The following is a 13,731-nucleotide window of genomic DNA, read 5'->3' on the forward strand; positions in this document are numbered from 1 at the left end:
CCGCCAGGGGGCGCTGCCCCGCGCACGGCCCCGCCGCGGCGACGGCCTCCGCCGTCCTGGTGGCCGCCCCCACCCCTGCGCTTTTTCCCCACCGCTGCCCCATAGAGTCATCCCATAACGTGACCCCGTAGCACTGCCCCATAGCGTCACCCCTAGCAACACAAAATAGTGTCATCCCATAGTGTCACCTCCATAGCGCTGCCCCATAGAGTTGCTGCACAGTCAGCATGTAGCGCTGCCCCATGGCGCTGTGCCATACTGCTGCCCCATAGCATTGTTCCATAATGTCACCCTATAGCACTATGCGTAGCGCTATCCCGTAGCATTGCACCATAACATCACCCCAGAGAGCTGCCCCATAGCATCGTCCCATAATGTCACCACCCCACAGCGCTCCCTCATAGCGCTGCCCCATTGCATCACCTCATAGTGTCATCCCATAGCGCTGTCCCACAGCACTGCCCAATAATATCACTCCATAGCGTCACCCCATAGCATTACCCCTATAGAATCACCATATAGTGCTGCCCCATAGTATTGCTCCATACTGCTGCCCCATAGCATTGCCCCATGCCATCACCGCATAGCGCTGCCCCATGGCATTACACCACAGTGTCACCCCGTAGCATCACCCCATAGTGCTGCACCATGGTGCATGGTGGGAAAGTTGCAAGAGAGAACTTGGAAAAGTGTACGAGAGATGTTTGAACCTGCAATAAATGATTTGGATTGTTCACATCTGAGTCCGTGCCTTCAGACGCTGCAAATGGCACCCGCTGTGTGGGGCAAAAACAAGCCGAGGCTGAGTGAGCCCGGTCCAGCAGCGCCGCCCACCGGAACCCTTGGAGGATTCTTTTGTGCGCCCATCACCAATCTGCAGGACAGAAGGTGAGCAGTCGGGTACCATGGGGAATTCTAACGCTGCTAACGAAGGAGCAACAAGGATTGATCACAACTCACGATTAGAATCATTTGTAACGAAATTTTCCATCTCCCATGCGATATACTGTGTTTATGACTGAATACCGAGCTCAGGTCACTGTCCAGGCTATGGATAGTTTGGCTAACTTAAATCATACTGGCACGGAGGAACTCATGGGGAAGGGGGTCCGGGCAACACCTCAAGCCCAGGCACAGATGGATAGGCAACGTTTTGAACAAGTTGAGACTTTGGGGTTACGTGCTCTCCATAGGATTCCGAACACTAATTCATCTAATGCCTCAATGACATCTGTAGCGATCAGAAGGACTAACGCGATGGAAATAGCGTTACAAAAGGTGGAAGGAAAATACAGCGCTCACCCGGATCGGAAGATTTGGGGCTCGCAGGAAAAGGCTCCCACCAAGGAGGGATCTCCAGGCAGAGATCCTTCCTCAGGGGCAGTCAGCCCTTCAATGAGGCTTAAGAGGGGTGGAGCCAGGCTCCACCCCTTCTGGTTGCACAGGTGAATTGCCTTCACCTGTGCTGCCAGGGCTGGCTGGGTCTTTTCTCCAGGTGCTCAATCAGTGGTTCAGGCCATGACTCAGCAGTTCCCATACAACATCATTTAAGCAGGGGGCTACTGAGCCCTACAGTAAATTTCTTGACCGTTTACAAAATACGCTAGAGAGACAAGTGGAAAATCAAGCTGCCCGGGATATTTTGCTTAAGCAATCAGCAGTAGAAAATGCAAATGTGGATTGTTGAAAGGTTTTACAGTCCTTAAAGAATGCACATCCGTCCATTACTGATATGATTAAAGCCTGCCAAGATGTCGGCACGGAAAGTCATAAAATGGCCTTGCCAGCAGACACACTGGCGTCCCAACTCGATGTAGGGACAGCCCAAAAAACGAACCGTTACAACTGGGGGGAACCTGGTCATGTAAGGAGAGAATGTAAAAAGCCTAAGCGAGCAAATAAAATGCTTGTGCTATTCCAACTCGACCCTGTCCCCTGTCACGGAGTTATCTCTAGATCTATCTGTGTCCGTGACAGGGGGACAGCAGGCCCGCAGACCCACTGGCCTGAAAAACGGAGAGGGCGTGTTGCTGGTTTACGGGCTGCTTCGGCCCGGTTCTGTGACTAATGGGGCAGGGGACCCACGGACCCACGCCCCGGGAAAAGGGAAGGGAGAAGGGGAAGGACAGGGAGATGGGAGATTGGCCTGAAGACAGAACAGTGGCAACGATCTGAGGAGGAAAGTTAATTTACTAAATATGATATCGGAATGCAAGATAACACGACATAATACAGTGTTATTGGAATTGAGGCTAATAAATAAAAAGAGAGAGAGTGTCCAAAACCGACGGACTTACTCTAAGAATTGAAGGCAGGATGGCGGGGGAACACACGCTCCCAGGCAGCAAAAAAAGAGAGCGTCTCGTGACTTCACAGAGTTGTATCTTTCCATCTGAATGCAAAGTCCTCTGGGCTATGTAGTTCTTCTCTTCTGAGAACCAGGTACCCGGAAATCAGAAGTCCGTGGAACTGGAGCATTAACTCTCTAACTCCCGGTGCACTACATGATGTTATGGTGTGGAATACCGATAACAAAGAAATCATAAAGCCATGACAGCCCCCGGTGTGGGAAGGGGCTACACTGGGTGAGTGAATGCTGATCTAAATTCTGTGTTGTTGGGCGGCCCCTTGATCTGCCGGGAAACAGGAAGAAGAGCACGACACAGCACGCTATGACGCTGAATACGGCCACGAATCAGCCGGCCACCGCCTGACCTGCTCACTCAGACCAGCCAGCGCCGGCAGCACAGGAATGGATTCGGCCACTGCCCCATCAGTGACGTTGACTGACAGCACCAACGGGTATAATGGGCCCCTTGGGAATGGGATGCGCTCGGGACTTTTTAGTTTAGCAGGAGTTTAGATGCTGACTACACTGGGAAGATTAAGATAATGGCATGGACGCTGTCCCCCCCGCTTTATTCTCAAAAGCCAGAAGATAGCACAATTAGTCCCTTTTCATTCTATGGCTGAACCTGGCACTGGGGACCGAGTTAGCAGATTTGGGAGCACAGACAAATCTGCCAGGCTATGGACTACACAAGTATCAAAAGACAAACCATTAGTACTGTGCTTGGTAAATGGACAACAGTTATTAGGCCTCGTGGATACCGGAGCTCATGTCACCATCATGAAGTCAAATGAATGGCCCACGGAATGGCCATTGAAAGACCCTAGTTCTGCTATTACAGGAGTTGGCAGCTTGCAGTAGCCCAAACAGAGTGCCCAAATCTTATCTTTCGAAGGGCCTGACGGTCGCATTGCTCACGCTACTCCTTACATCTTACTGGTTCCCTGTACTTTGTGGGGTCACGATCTTTTAAGTCAATGGGGCATGATTTTGCAAATGCATTTTCAATAAGGGCTGCTGATAGGCAGCAACCTATACCCTTAACAAAGGAAAAGTTGCTGCATTTACATGAGCTAGTTCAAGAACAGCTGGCTGCCGGTCACACAATGCCTGCCCCTGGAGCACTCCAGTCTTTGCTAGTCTTAAGAAGAGTGGAAAGTGGAGGCTTTTACAGGACCTTCACGCTGCCAACGCACTCATTGAGCCCATGAGGGCGCTGCAGCCTGGTCTTCCCCCGTCTTCGATCTTACCTTTGAATTGGCCTATAGCAGTCATGGATTTAAAAGACTGGTTTTTTACCATTCAACTTCATCCACAAGACACACCACGATTTATTTTGTCACTGCCCTCCATGAACCAACAAAGTCCTGCTCAGCCGTATCACTGGACTGTTTTACCACAGGGAATGCTTAATAGTCCAACAATATACCAACTGACAGTGGCAAATGCATTACAGCCAGTACAAAAAGCTGGACCTCACGACCTTATTTATCATTACACAAATGATATATTAACAGTAGCAGAACAAGAAGAGTCTAAAGGATGCTATACTGCTCGTCCGGCAGGCAGTCCAATCTGTCGGTTTACAAACAGCTGAAGAAAATGTGCAACTCAGCTCTCTATGGAAATATTCAGGATGGAAAATTACATCTCACACCATTCAGACGCAAACCCTCAAAATAGCACCCGATGTGCAGAAATTAAGTGATCTGCAAAAATTATTAGGAATCATCAGCTGGTTGCCACCACTTCTGGGTATTACTACTCAAGACCTACACCCTCAATTCCAACTGCTGTTGGAAGGAGGAGACCCTGGTCCAATCTCTAAAAGACAATTAACACCAAAAGCACTACAGTGCTTGTGCTCTGTAATAACATCATTGCAACATCCACACAGCCATCGTGTTTGTTTATCACTCGCAGTATCTCTTATAAAAATATCAAACTCTTATCAACCATATAGCTTGTTACGTCAATGGGATACCTGACGAAAGGATCCTCTTGCCATCCTCGAATGGATATTCTTACCACATACATTTTCAAAAACAATTACATCTCGAGTGGTGATGTCTGCAATGCTAATACAGCATGTCCAGTTTCCCGTCCACCACTACCCCCACGTCTTCTTCTGCAGGGCTGCACTCGATCCTTTCATCCCCCAGCTCGTATTGGTAGTGGATGTTGCTTTGACCCAGGTGCAAGACCTTGCAGTTGGATTTGTTGAACCTCACGTGGTCCTCCTTGGCCATCTACTCAGCCTGTCTAGGTCTGTCTGGATGGCATTTATTTTGTCTTTCTACTTAACAGGAAAACCTCCCCATAAGAAGAAGACAATATCCAAACTATGGGTGGAGCACATACGTAGCCAAATTGGTACAAATTTTTTCAAAATGAGACAACAAACATATGTGAGAGCATACTGTCTAAACTGGAACCACACTGACTTTAATATACATGCCAAAATGCTAAAAATTGAATTGTTACCCTATTTGAGAATTTCCTGTTACCAGAAACCTTAGCTGTGTGGGAAGTTCCGGGATGCCACGTGAACCAGCAGGCACCTCCGACCCTATCCCTTGGCGTTTTGCAAAGGAAAAGGAAAACAAATGTCACAATAGGATAGATTATCCCTTAGTTCACTTAAACAAAAGCAAGAATATCCTGAATTACTGAAGATTACCAAACTTGATCTTACAAATCAGGATGTGACATAGTAACCCTCATGTCCAGCATCCAGAAGTGATAAATAGCAGAGGAATAATTGATTCAAAGGTCTGGAAGGGAAATACTGACATATTAAGTGCATCAGACAAATCCAGCCTAGCTCAGACACTGCTGAAAGCTGTTGCGAGCCAAAGCCGCATCAGTTACTAGAATGCAAACAAAGCTATGTTTAATGTGTTAATTTTTTAAGGTAAAAACAATGCCTGGCCTTTAAAAAAATAATAAAAATAATCCTAAGTTGTTCTTGTTTGAATAAAAAAAAAAAAAAAAAAAAAAAAAAACAAGAGAAAATCATGTGGAAGCAAAATGTACACAATCTCTAAAATCACTTTGCTTTTAGCAAAACATTACTCTTTTATCCGCCTGATTTCCAGAGATAAGTACAAAAGGCTGTTTGCTAAACAGCTACAGGCCCAGCAAGAATTACTGAAATCATCTGCCAACAATGAAGAGGCAACAATACAAAGAGAAGTACATCAGCTGAATTATTCATACTTGAGAATACTGACTGATATGAAGATCTGAACTATCTGAACCCCCAGGGGCAGCCTTTCTTAAACTACATGATGATCTGCTGCAGGTGGGAGTTATTTCCTGTGTTTCTAAGCCTACCTCTTCAGCAGATGGGAAAGACAGGTTGTATCAGCTGTAAAATATCAGGAGTTTGGAGATCTGTGTTATGTGCAGCAGAACTTCATTTTAGCAGATGCTTTCTACAATCATTTTAACTATTCTGGATGCCATCCATTGGTTCCTGTGGGTAGTAAAAGTAAAATGAAATCCAACAAATCTGTACTCTCAGTACAGGTTATCAAATGTAATGACAGAGTCCTCTAGAGTGGGATGCAAGAATGAAAGGAGTCCTACAGCAGTTAAAAGCTTCATTTTAAAAATAACAACCTTCCTCTGAGGCAGTAACAGCAAGTGCAATGCGCTCTCCACCATGTCCCTGCTCACATGAGTAACCTGCTGCCACTCAGGGTCCTGCCTGGCAGGGAGCTGCCCCAAGCGCTGTCCCACACCCACCCCAAGCAGCCTCACCAGCACAGGGCAGCACTCAGCCCAGCACCAGGCAGGGCACCCTGCACGGCGCTCGCCAGGCTGTGGCTGGCTCGGCTCCCATCCCGCTGCGCCTGCAGTCCCACTGACCCCACTGCTACAGCCTGTGTTGTGTCATCACGAGGCTGAGTGAGGACAGAGGCAGATTCTCAGTGTGTTCTGCCCTATGAATCCTATCACACAGCCTGGTACTCTGAAGTTTACATGGTTTAAAACCTTCTTGGGAGCCCCTCACTTCAAGGAGATAATTCTGCGAGTCTGAGTCCCATAAAGGGTGCGGGCCGATGACAGCTGGCACCGTGGCAGAGACTCTATCGTAAGCAAGACCATGCCCCTAACACATAAAAAATTAGTTTGGCAGAAACCAACTTTATTTTCTGTATTAATATCTGTATTGATCTCACGTACATCAGAATCACAGATTCAGCGCCTGCAACAAGTCTAGACTGAGCAAAGCTTTCGATAAAGGGAGCAAAGAGATCAAGACAAGATGATGTGGTGCGATGGAGTCAAAGCAGCTGGCCAAGCGAAGACGATGTGCATGCATTTGCAAGCTGGGCGTGCTCCTGGAGTTGGGACTGTATCACTTATCATCAGAAGAATTCCTGAGTAACCTCATGGAGAAAGCTATACACTGACATTACTGGAGTCAGTTTTCACAAATTAGCACTCTCTTCTTTTCTGGCCCCTCCACAAAAGGCCTCCCCTGCTGCTCGTCATGGTCATTACCACCTGCACAGCCCTGACCTAAGAGCCATTTCCATGTAGGAACCTCCTCCCTGCAGTCTATCCCCAGGCTGTTCTCAGCCTCCTTGGGGCTGCCTCTTGGCTTTTCCTCCAGCAAGCCCCACTTCTCTGCCTGCCCTCAGTCTGTAGGGGCCTGGCACTCTCATTCTCCAGCCAGAAGCACGGCCTCAATGGCAGCAGTCAAAGCCCCACTTTCCTGTCCTTCCCCATCATCCCATGGCCACTCACATGGACTATGTCCTGAAAAGTGGCAGAGGGCTCCTCTGCCTCAAGGAGTGCTAACATAAGCCGGCCCAGATCCTCCAAGCATGATGTGTGCAGGAGCTGAAAGCAGGAATGGATGACTGAGGTTTTCTTGCACGGTGCGCCGCCATGCCCAACTGGGACACTGGAAGGGATAGGACAGCAAGTACCTTGATGTTCAAAGCTGCCCTCACTGGCCTCTGTCTTGCTTTTATCTCTTCAGTGGATGGATGCGAAAAGATGCTTTGGCAGCACTCAAACAGCAGGCAGCGATTTTCCTCCCTGCTCAGAGATGGCTTCACTCTGCTGGCCAAAGGAAAAGGGAAGAGAAAACAGCAAGTGGATTCAGAAGTAGTACTCTCCAGAGTGGCTAAAATTATAACTGGGTTTGTCATAATGTGGAACACTAGACTCAACACTCTGAGCCCGTGCTGGCAAGCAGGCAAGAAGACTCTCCTTCCCACAAACAAGGTTGAGCAGACCCAAGTCTGTCCCATACCCTGCCATGCCCTGACAGAGAGTCAAGGCCTTCCTCCCAGGCCAGCATGGAGAACACCATGCCACACTAAAACCGCAGCCTCTCCCAGCCTCATAGTCAAGGCCACCAGGGCCATATCAGTTGGCTGCTCTGGGACACGTGCACTGGATGTGGGGCACAGACCTTACCTCAGCTGCTCCAAGGCCAAAAGCACAGGGTATACTGCCATGTCCCAGGGCTCCTCCTTTATCCAAGTCCTGCAAGTTCCAGAGAGGCAGTCAAAGTAGGCAGTGAGCAAGATCATGCAGAGCCTTCCTGCATCTCCTGGGACCCATTCCTCTACCAGATCTGCACACACACTGGTCACATTACCCCCATGGCTTCCAGAAAGGCACTGCAGGACATGGCAGCACCTGCCTGGGGGCTGGACGGACTCTGCTCCACAGCCACAGGCACTGAGCAGCAGCACGCAAGAGCCCTGCCAGGTGGAGACTTGGTTCCCAGAGCTTCCATGCAGCCAGGGGAGACCAGCAAGACTTGGTGGAAACCAGCCTTATTGTACCCCCCAAAACTCTCCTGTGGAATGGCCCTGGCTCTGGGTACTCACCAGCAGTGTCCTCAGGGCCTCCTGCTTCAAGAAGAGCCCAAAGCTGGGGCAGTCACCCCCAGCCTGGGTGGCGCAGCTGACATCAGTGTTGCTCTGCACCAAGGCAAGCTTTAGCTGAGAGTCCTGAGGACAAGAAAGCAAAGCACTTTTTGAACTGCTTGAAAGGATGAGGGGTGGAAGAGGTACCTGAACTGGGGGGAATCTAGAGAATGGTTTGGACTGCAAGTTTGGGGCAAATTGTTCCTCTGGGATCCTTAGAAAGATGCCGTCTCATTATGCCACCACCCCCAGAGGCTGGAGCTGGGGCATCCAGTCAGCCCTTCCCCTGCATGCCCTGAGCTCCCTCCCACCTGGTGGCCGACTCTAGAAAGCAGCAGGATCTTGCCCGAGATGTCTGCATGCACACAGGCCAGCAGATGCTCCCTGGGGGCGTGCAGTGCCATGCCACTGTAGGTGAGCATGACAGCAATGCGAGCGGCCTGGGCTTCCTCCTCGTTCTTCTGCCCCTGTACCTGTGTCAACAGAGTTACTGAATATGTCAGCTCTGTGGCCCTACAGCGTTCCCAGACTTCTGCAAGATACTGAGATATGAACTCCCCCACACCCGCAACATCTTCTCATTTCCCTGAGCACTTCCCAGCAGCTCCCCAAGCTTCTCTTGCAGCTGCGAGCTCTGGGCCTGGGAGCGGTTCCTGCCCTGCATGACAGGCTCCCCCATGAGAAGGCTGAGGGGGCACAGCCACTGTCATGCTCACCACTGGCAGATTTACCACTGACTTTAAGGGCTGGGGAACTCTGGCACAGGGTGGGACTGCAGAAGGGTATCTATAATAGTCTGTCATTGTCCTGCTCAGAGACAAATAGCTTGTTCTTGCCAGCGGTAGAGGTGAGCTCCGTTTACTCACCTCACTAGGTCAGGCTGCACTGTTCCCTTGCAAGGCTGTGCCCTGCCTGTAAAAGCTTCCCAGCCCTCAAGGAATGCATGGAGCTAGCCAGAGCTCAGCAGGACTCAACTTCCAGCACTCAGCTTTGGGAAGGGGACAGCAGCTGACACTGTGCCCACCTCCTCCTCATCACCTCCTGCTGAAGATGAATAGTAGCTGCGTGTAAGACACCACTGCAGCTAGCTGTTATGGTTTTGTGATTTTTGTTGTCGGTATTCCACATCATTACATCATGTAAGGTACGGGCAGTTAAAAAGTTAATTCCCTGGTTACTGCAAACTGCTTTTTTTGGTATGGCCCTCTGAGGGGGAGGGGAGGAGGTGCACTCCCCAGGGGTCTTTGCGTTGGAGGGGAGGGGGTGAAGCCGCCTGGGAGCCGTGGGGTCTGTTCCTTCCAGCCTGGCGGAGAAAGCATGTGGTCCTCCTGCAGTTTTACTGTGTAAGATTTTCAGCCTGTAAGCTCTCTGTTATAGTTCTTCTAGCCTCATTTTTGATATATTTAGTAAAATTAGTTGTTCCTCCTCAGATTGGTGCCGCTGTTTTTGTGTTAGATCCGCCTACGAGTCCCCTGCCTTTCCCCTCTTCCCTTTGTTTCCCCAGGGTGCGAGTCCACAGCTTCCCTGCCGCTTTAGCCGCTGGACTGTGCTGGGCCGGCCCCTACCCACCGATGATTTTTTTTCCTTCCTCTTTTTTCGTTTTTTTTTTCTTTCGGGCCTGTCCCCCTTGTCACAGACTCAGACCCTTAGATAATACCGTGACACTAGCCCACCAAGGCAGCTCTGATCCATGAGGGTCAAATCCTATCCTTTCCAAAGGCATCACACACGCCTCAATGCCAGCACATTTGAAGCACAGGTCTTGGGCTGTAATTACAAGAGGGATAAACTAAAGGTGGCTGCCATGATTTAGCTACTATCAGTGCAGAGGCCAATACAAGACAAAAAAAAGTTAAATAATAGAATCCCAGAGTCTTTACCTTTGGGTCTCCAGATGGCTTTGAAAACCTGGTCAACATGGCAGCAAACATTGTCACTGTGTCCAAAGCCAGGTGGAAGTGGCGCTCAGCAGCAAAGGACACAACAGAAAATCGTTCCCTGAAACCAAAGAGAAGAGGGGAGTCAGCTGCATCCGAGACATTCAGTCGTGGCCAGTGGCAACAGCAGGGGAGGGCACTGACTGAGGGAAACCACAGCAATGGGTTCGAGTCAGTTTTGCCTGGGAACTATGGGGAGCTCTCTAACGAAGGAGCAACAAGCAAGTCTCGAAGTATTACAGAGAATTTTAAAGTTTCAGAATCAAACTGTATCTACCTCAGCATTAGTTACTTTTCTTAAATGGATAAGCAAAAACGCCCCTCAGTTTCCGAAATCTGGGTTTTCTTTTGACGGGGCGGTTTGGGACAAAATTGGCATAAGACTCTGGGATGCTGAAACTACTGCAGATAAAACAGCTGCGAAGCTTTTACCTGTTTGGCGCTAAATCTCTAAAGCGCTCAAGCAAGTTCGACAGGGAAGGACGAATCCTTCCGACTGTTCCCCACCGCTCCAACCCCCTTCGCTGCCCCTCGATGAGGAAAGCAGCTCCTGCCCAGACCCGATCCGTGACTCCAACCCCTCCCCCAGTCGGGGAGAAGAAAAATTGCAGTCCTCAGAGAACGCCGCCGCTGCTGCTGCGAGGCGCACGCAGACCCGCGGCCGCAGTCTGCTCTGGATTGTCCCTGCCCCATGGCCGCCCTCTGTTCCCCCCCGTCGCCCGCCGCGCCACGGCCACTGCCCGCCCCCCTACCGCCGCTCGCCATGACACTGCTGCCCTCCACCCCCCCCGGCCCCATGCCGCTTGCCGTTCCGCTTCTGCTGCCCACATATAATTTTGTTAAAGACAAGGATGGACCACAACTAGAGGATCTTTTTGATCCTGGTTCAGTAGATCCGGAGGATGAGCTGGATTTTTTCCCTCCTGATGACAATTGGAAGGGGATGGGAAGGAAAAATGTTGTCTTTTCTACAGCGTACTACAGTGCTTTAGAACAGTGCAGAAAAGAAGTAATATCGCGGGGTGATACTGATACGTTGCCAGCCTTTCCTGTGATGTATCGTGCAGATCAGCCCCCGCGGTGGGAGTGCCTGCCTCATGAGGCAGAGAAGGAGCTAAGGAGCTCGGTGAAAGATGATGGAATTCAGTCTGTATTTACATATCATCTTGTGGTTGCAATCAGTGACAGCTATGTTATTACTATGTCATTGCATCACGACTGGAGATGTTTGCAATGTTAATACAGGGAGGTCGACATTGTCTACAAATTTTACGAGCTCTTGACCCTGATTGCATCTACATACCCGCTACTAAAAAAGATTTAGATTGGATTCTTGTGTATTCATTTGCTTTTCAAACAGCCGTGGCTGACTATACTGGACAAATCTCCTCTCACCGCCACCCAAACATCAGTTACTGCATAATTTGAGCAATCTGTTCCGTACTACAAATGTTTTACTTTCACATGCTCCAATATCTAATGCTGTTACTGTATTTACATGGCTCCGGCAAGACACACCGAGCAGTGGTTCTCTGGTGTGTGACTGCTACCCGATGGCAATCAGATGTGCATATCATCAGTGGGTCACCTCAAGTTGTAGAACTATCTGCAGTGGCTCGAGCTTTTCAAATTTTTGCAGAGCAAAAGCTTAATATAATAACTGACTCTTTGTATGTTACAGGTGTCATTCAGCAGATTGAAGGATCCTTTCTTAAGGAAGTTAACAACCCTGCTTTTCCTGCTCAATTCAAGTGAGTTTTGCATGATGTCTCTCACCGTATTCCTTATTTTATTATGCATATTCAATCTCACACTATGCTGCCTGGTCCTTTAACTGTAGGCAACCACACGGCTGATATCATTGAGCATGCTCATCAAACACTGAAATGTATTCTTAATTAAAAAAAGGGTGGGGGGGGGAATACGGGAGACACGCCACAAGAAAGATTACGTAAGGCTTTGCTTGTGCTGAATTTTTTGGATAGTGATTATACAGATACTACTTGAATGGCTCGTCATTTTGGGGCCTCCCCAGTGCTCAAGGAACGGCCGATGGTTAACGTTGGGAATATGGCCACAGGGCATTGGGAAGGTCCCTTACCACTGATAACTTGGGGTCGTGGATATGCTTGTGTTTCTACAGGGACTGGCCCTACATGGGTTCCAGCGCGATACATTCGACCTCATCTCAAGGCAGAAAATAGCATCCAGCCCTCATAGTGACTGGGATTGTGTGTTTCTTACTTATTGGTATGGTTTTGTAATTAGTTGTATTACAGATACTATAGTGAGTGACGAAAAACGGCTGCAAAACCCACTGGATGGTATTATAATAACAACCCCAGTAATGGTAGGGCAAAGTAGGTGATTTTTCTGCGTTTCAAAGCAGGCTCAAGAATTAGAATTATTAGGCATTATCTTGGTTGCTGTGTGCTTCTTCTTCTATTTTAGTAGTAGATAGGATGTGAATTGAACAGGATTTGATGTTACCAGTGCTAGAATTTATGGGAATAGCTCTTTTAGTGTAATTTTACCACCTCATTATCAGTAACTCTTGGTTATGATGCTATGAGCCTATCAATTAGCCTTTTCTTAATTTGTGAGGATAAAACCTGGAAAGGAATCCCAGGCAAAGGGGTGACCCTGTACTATAGAATGATTTACTGCTTTTCATCCCACTAGACAGAATTTTAGAAATATGACCACGCATCACTCGAGACAAAGGTGCATGCTATCTTTGATTCAACATATGATTCTGATATAGGATTCTGGAGTATTGCCCAACAGATTTTTAGTTCACTGGTCCCTTCAACTGGCACTTATATTAGGGGCCAAATGCCCCTCACTGAAGAATGATCTTGGGATAGAACAAAGTATTCTGATAGTTTTAAGGGAACGGATAGTTGTGTCTATAGCTGCAAATATTCCCAAACACAAAGGAGTTTGGTGTTTTTTTTCCCCATTCAGTATTGTTGTATGTGTGTGCTTGGGAATTAATACGTTAATGTTCTGATTTTTTTTTTTTTGTAAAAAGCTTTTTGGATGCAAGCAGATCTCATGAGATTTGCAGTCTGCTAACAGTGAGCAGGATAAATGGGTTGAAAGTGTGCACCTAGACAGAGGCCGAGCAGATCTCCAGGCTTGCCTGAAATGGATTCTCAGTCCGAAGCGACCACCTACTCCTTGCTCATGCTGCTGAGATATGTAGACTCATTCATGATCGTGATTTTTTCTGTTGTACTTAATAAAGGAATGGATTGAAACATGAAGCATGAATATTTTATCTGACTCTGTTAAGGATCTACCCTTCCCATAGAGTGCATTACCTGGTGCCCTGTGATCTCCAAGCAGAGCCGGAAGACTTTTTTAAAAAAGAAAAATCAAGTCCTTTGTAGTCTCCTTCAGAAACAGCCTATACGTGCTGCGTTGCGAGGGAAATCTTAATGCTGTTACCACGTCTTGAACAGTAGGATGAGACCGGCTTCTGTGAGTTAGCTATTGGAAGACAAGTCCTTGAAACAGTAATTTCATGGTTTCATTGCTACTG

Source organism: Numida meleagris, chromosome 7 (genome assembly GCF_002078875.1).
Source record: "Numida meleagris isolate 19003 breed g44 Domestic line chromosome 7, NumMel1.0, whole genome shotgun sequence".
In the NCBI taxonomy this organism is placed as follows: Eukaryota; Metazoa; Chordata; class Aves; order Galliformes; family Numididae; genus Numida; species Numida meleagris.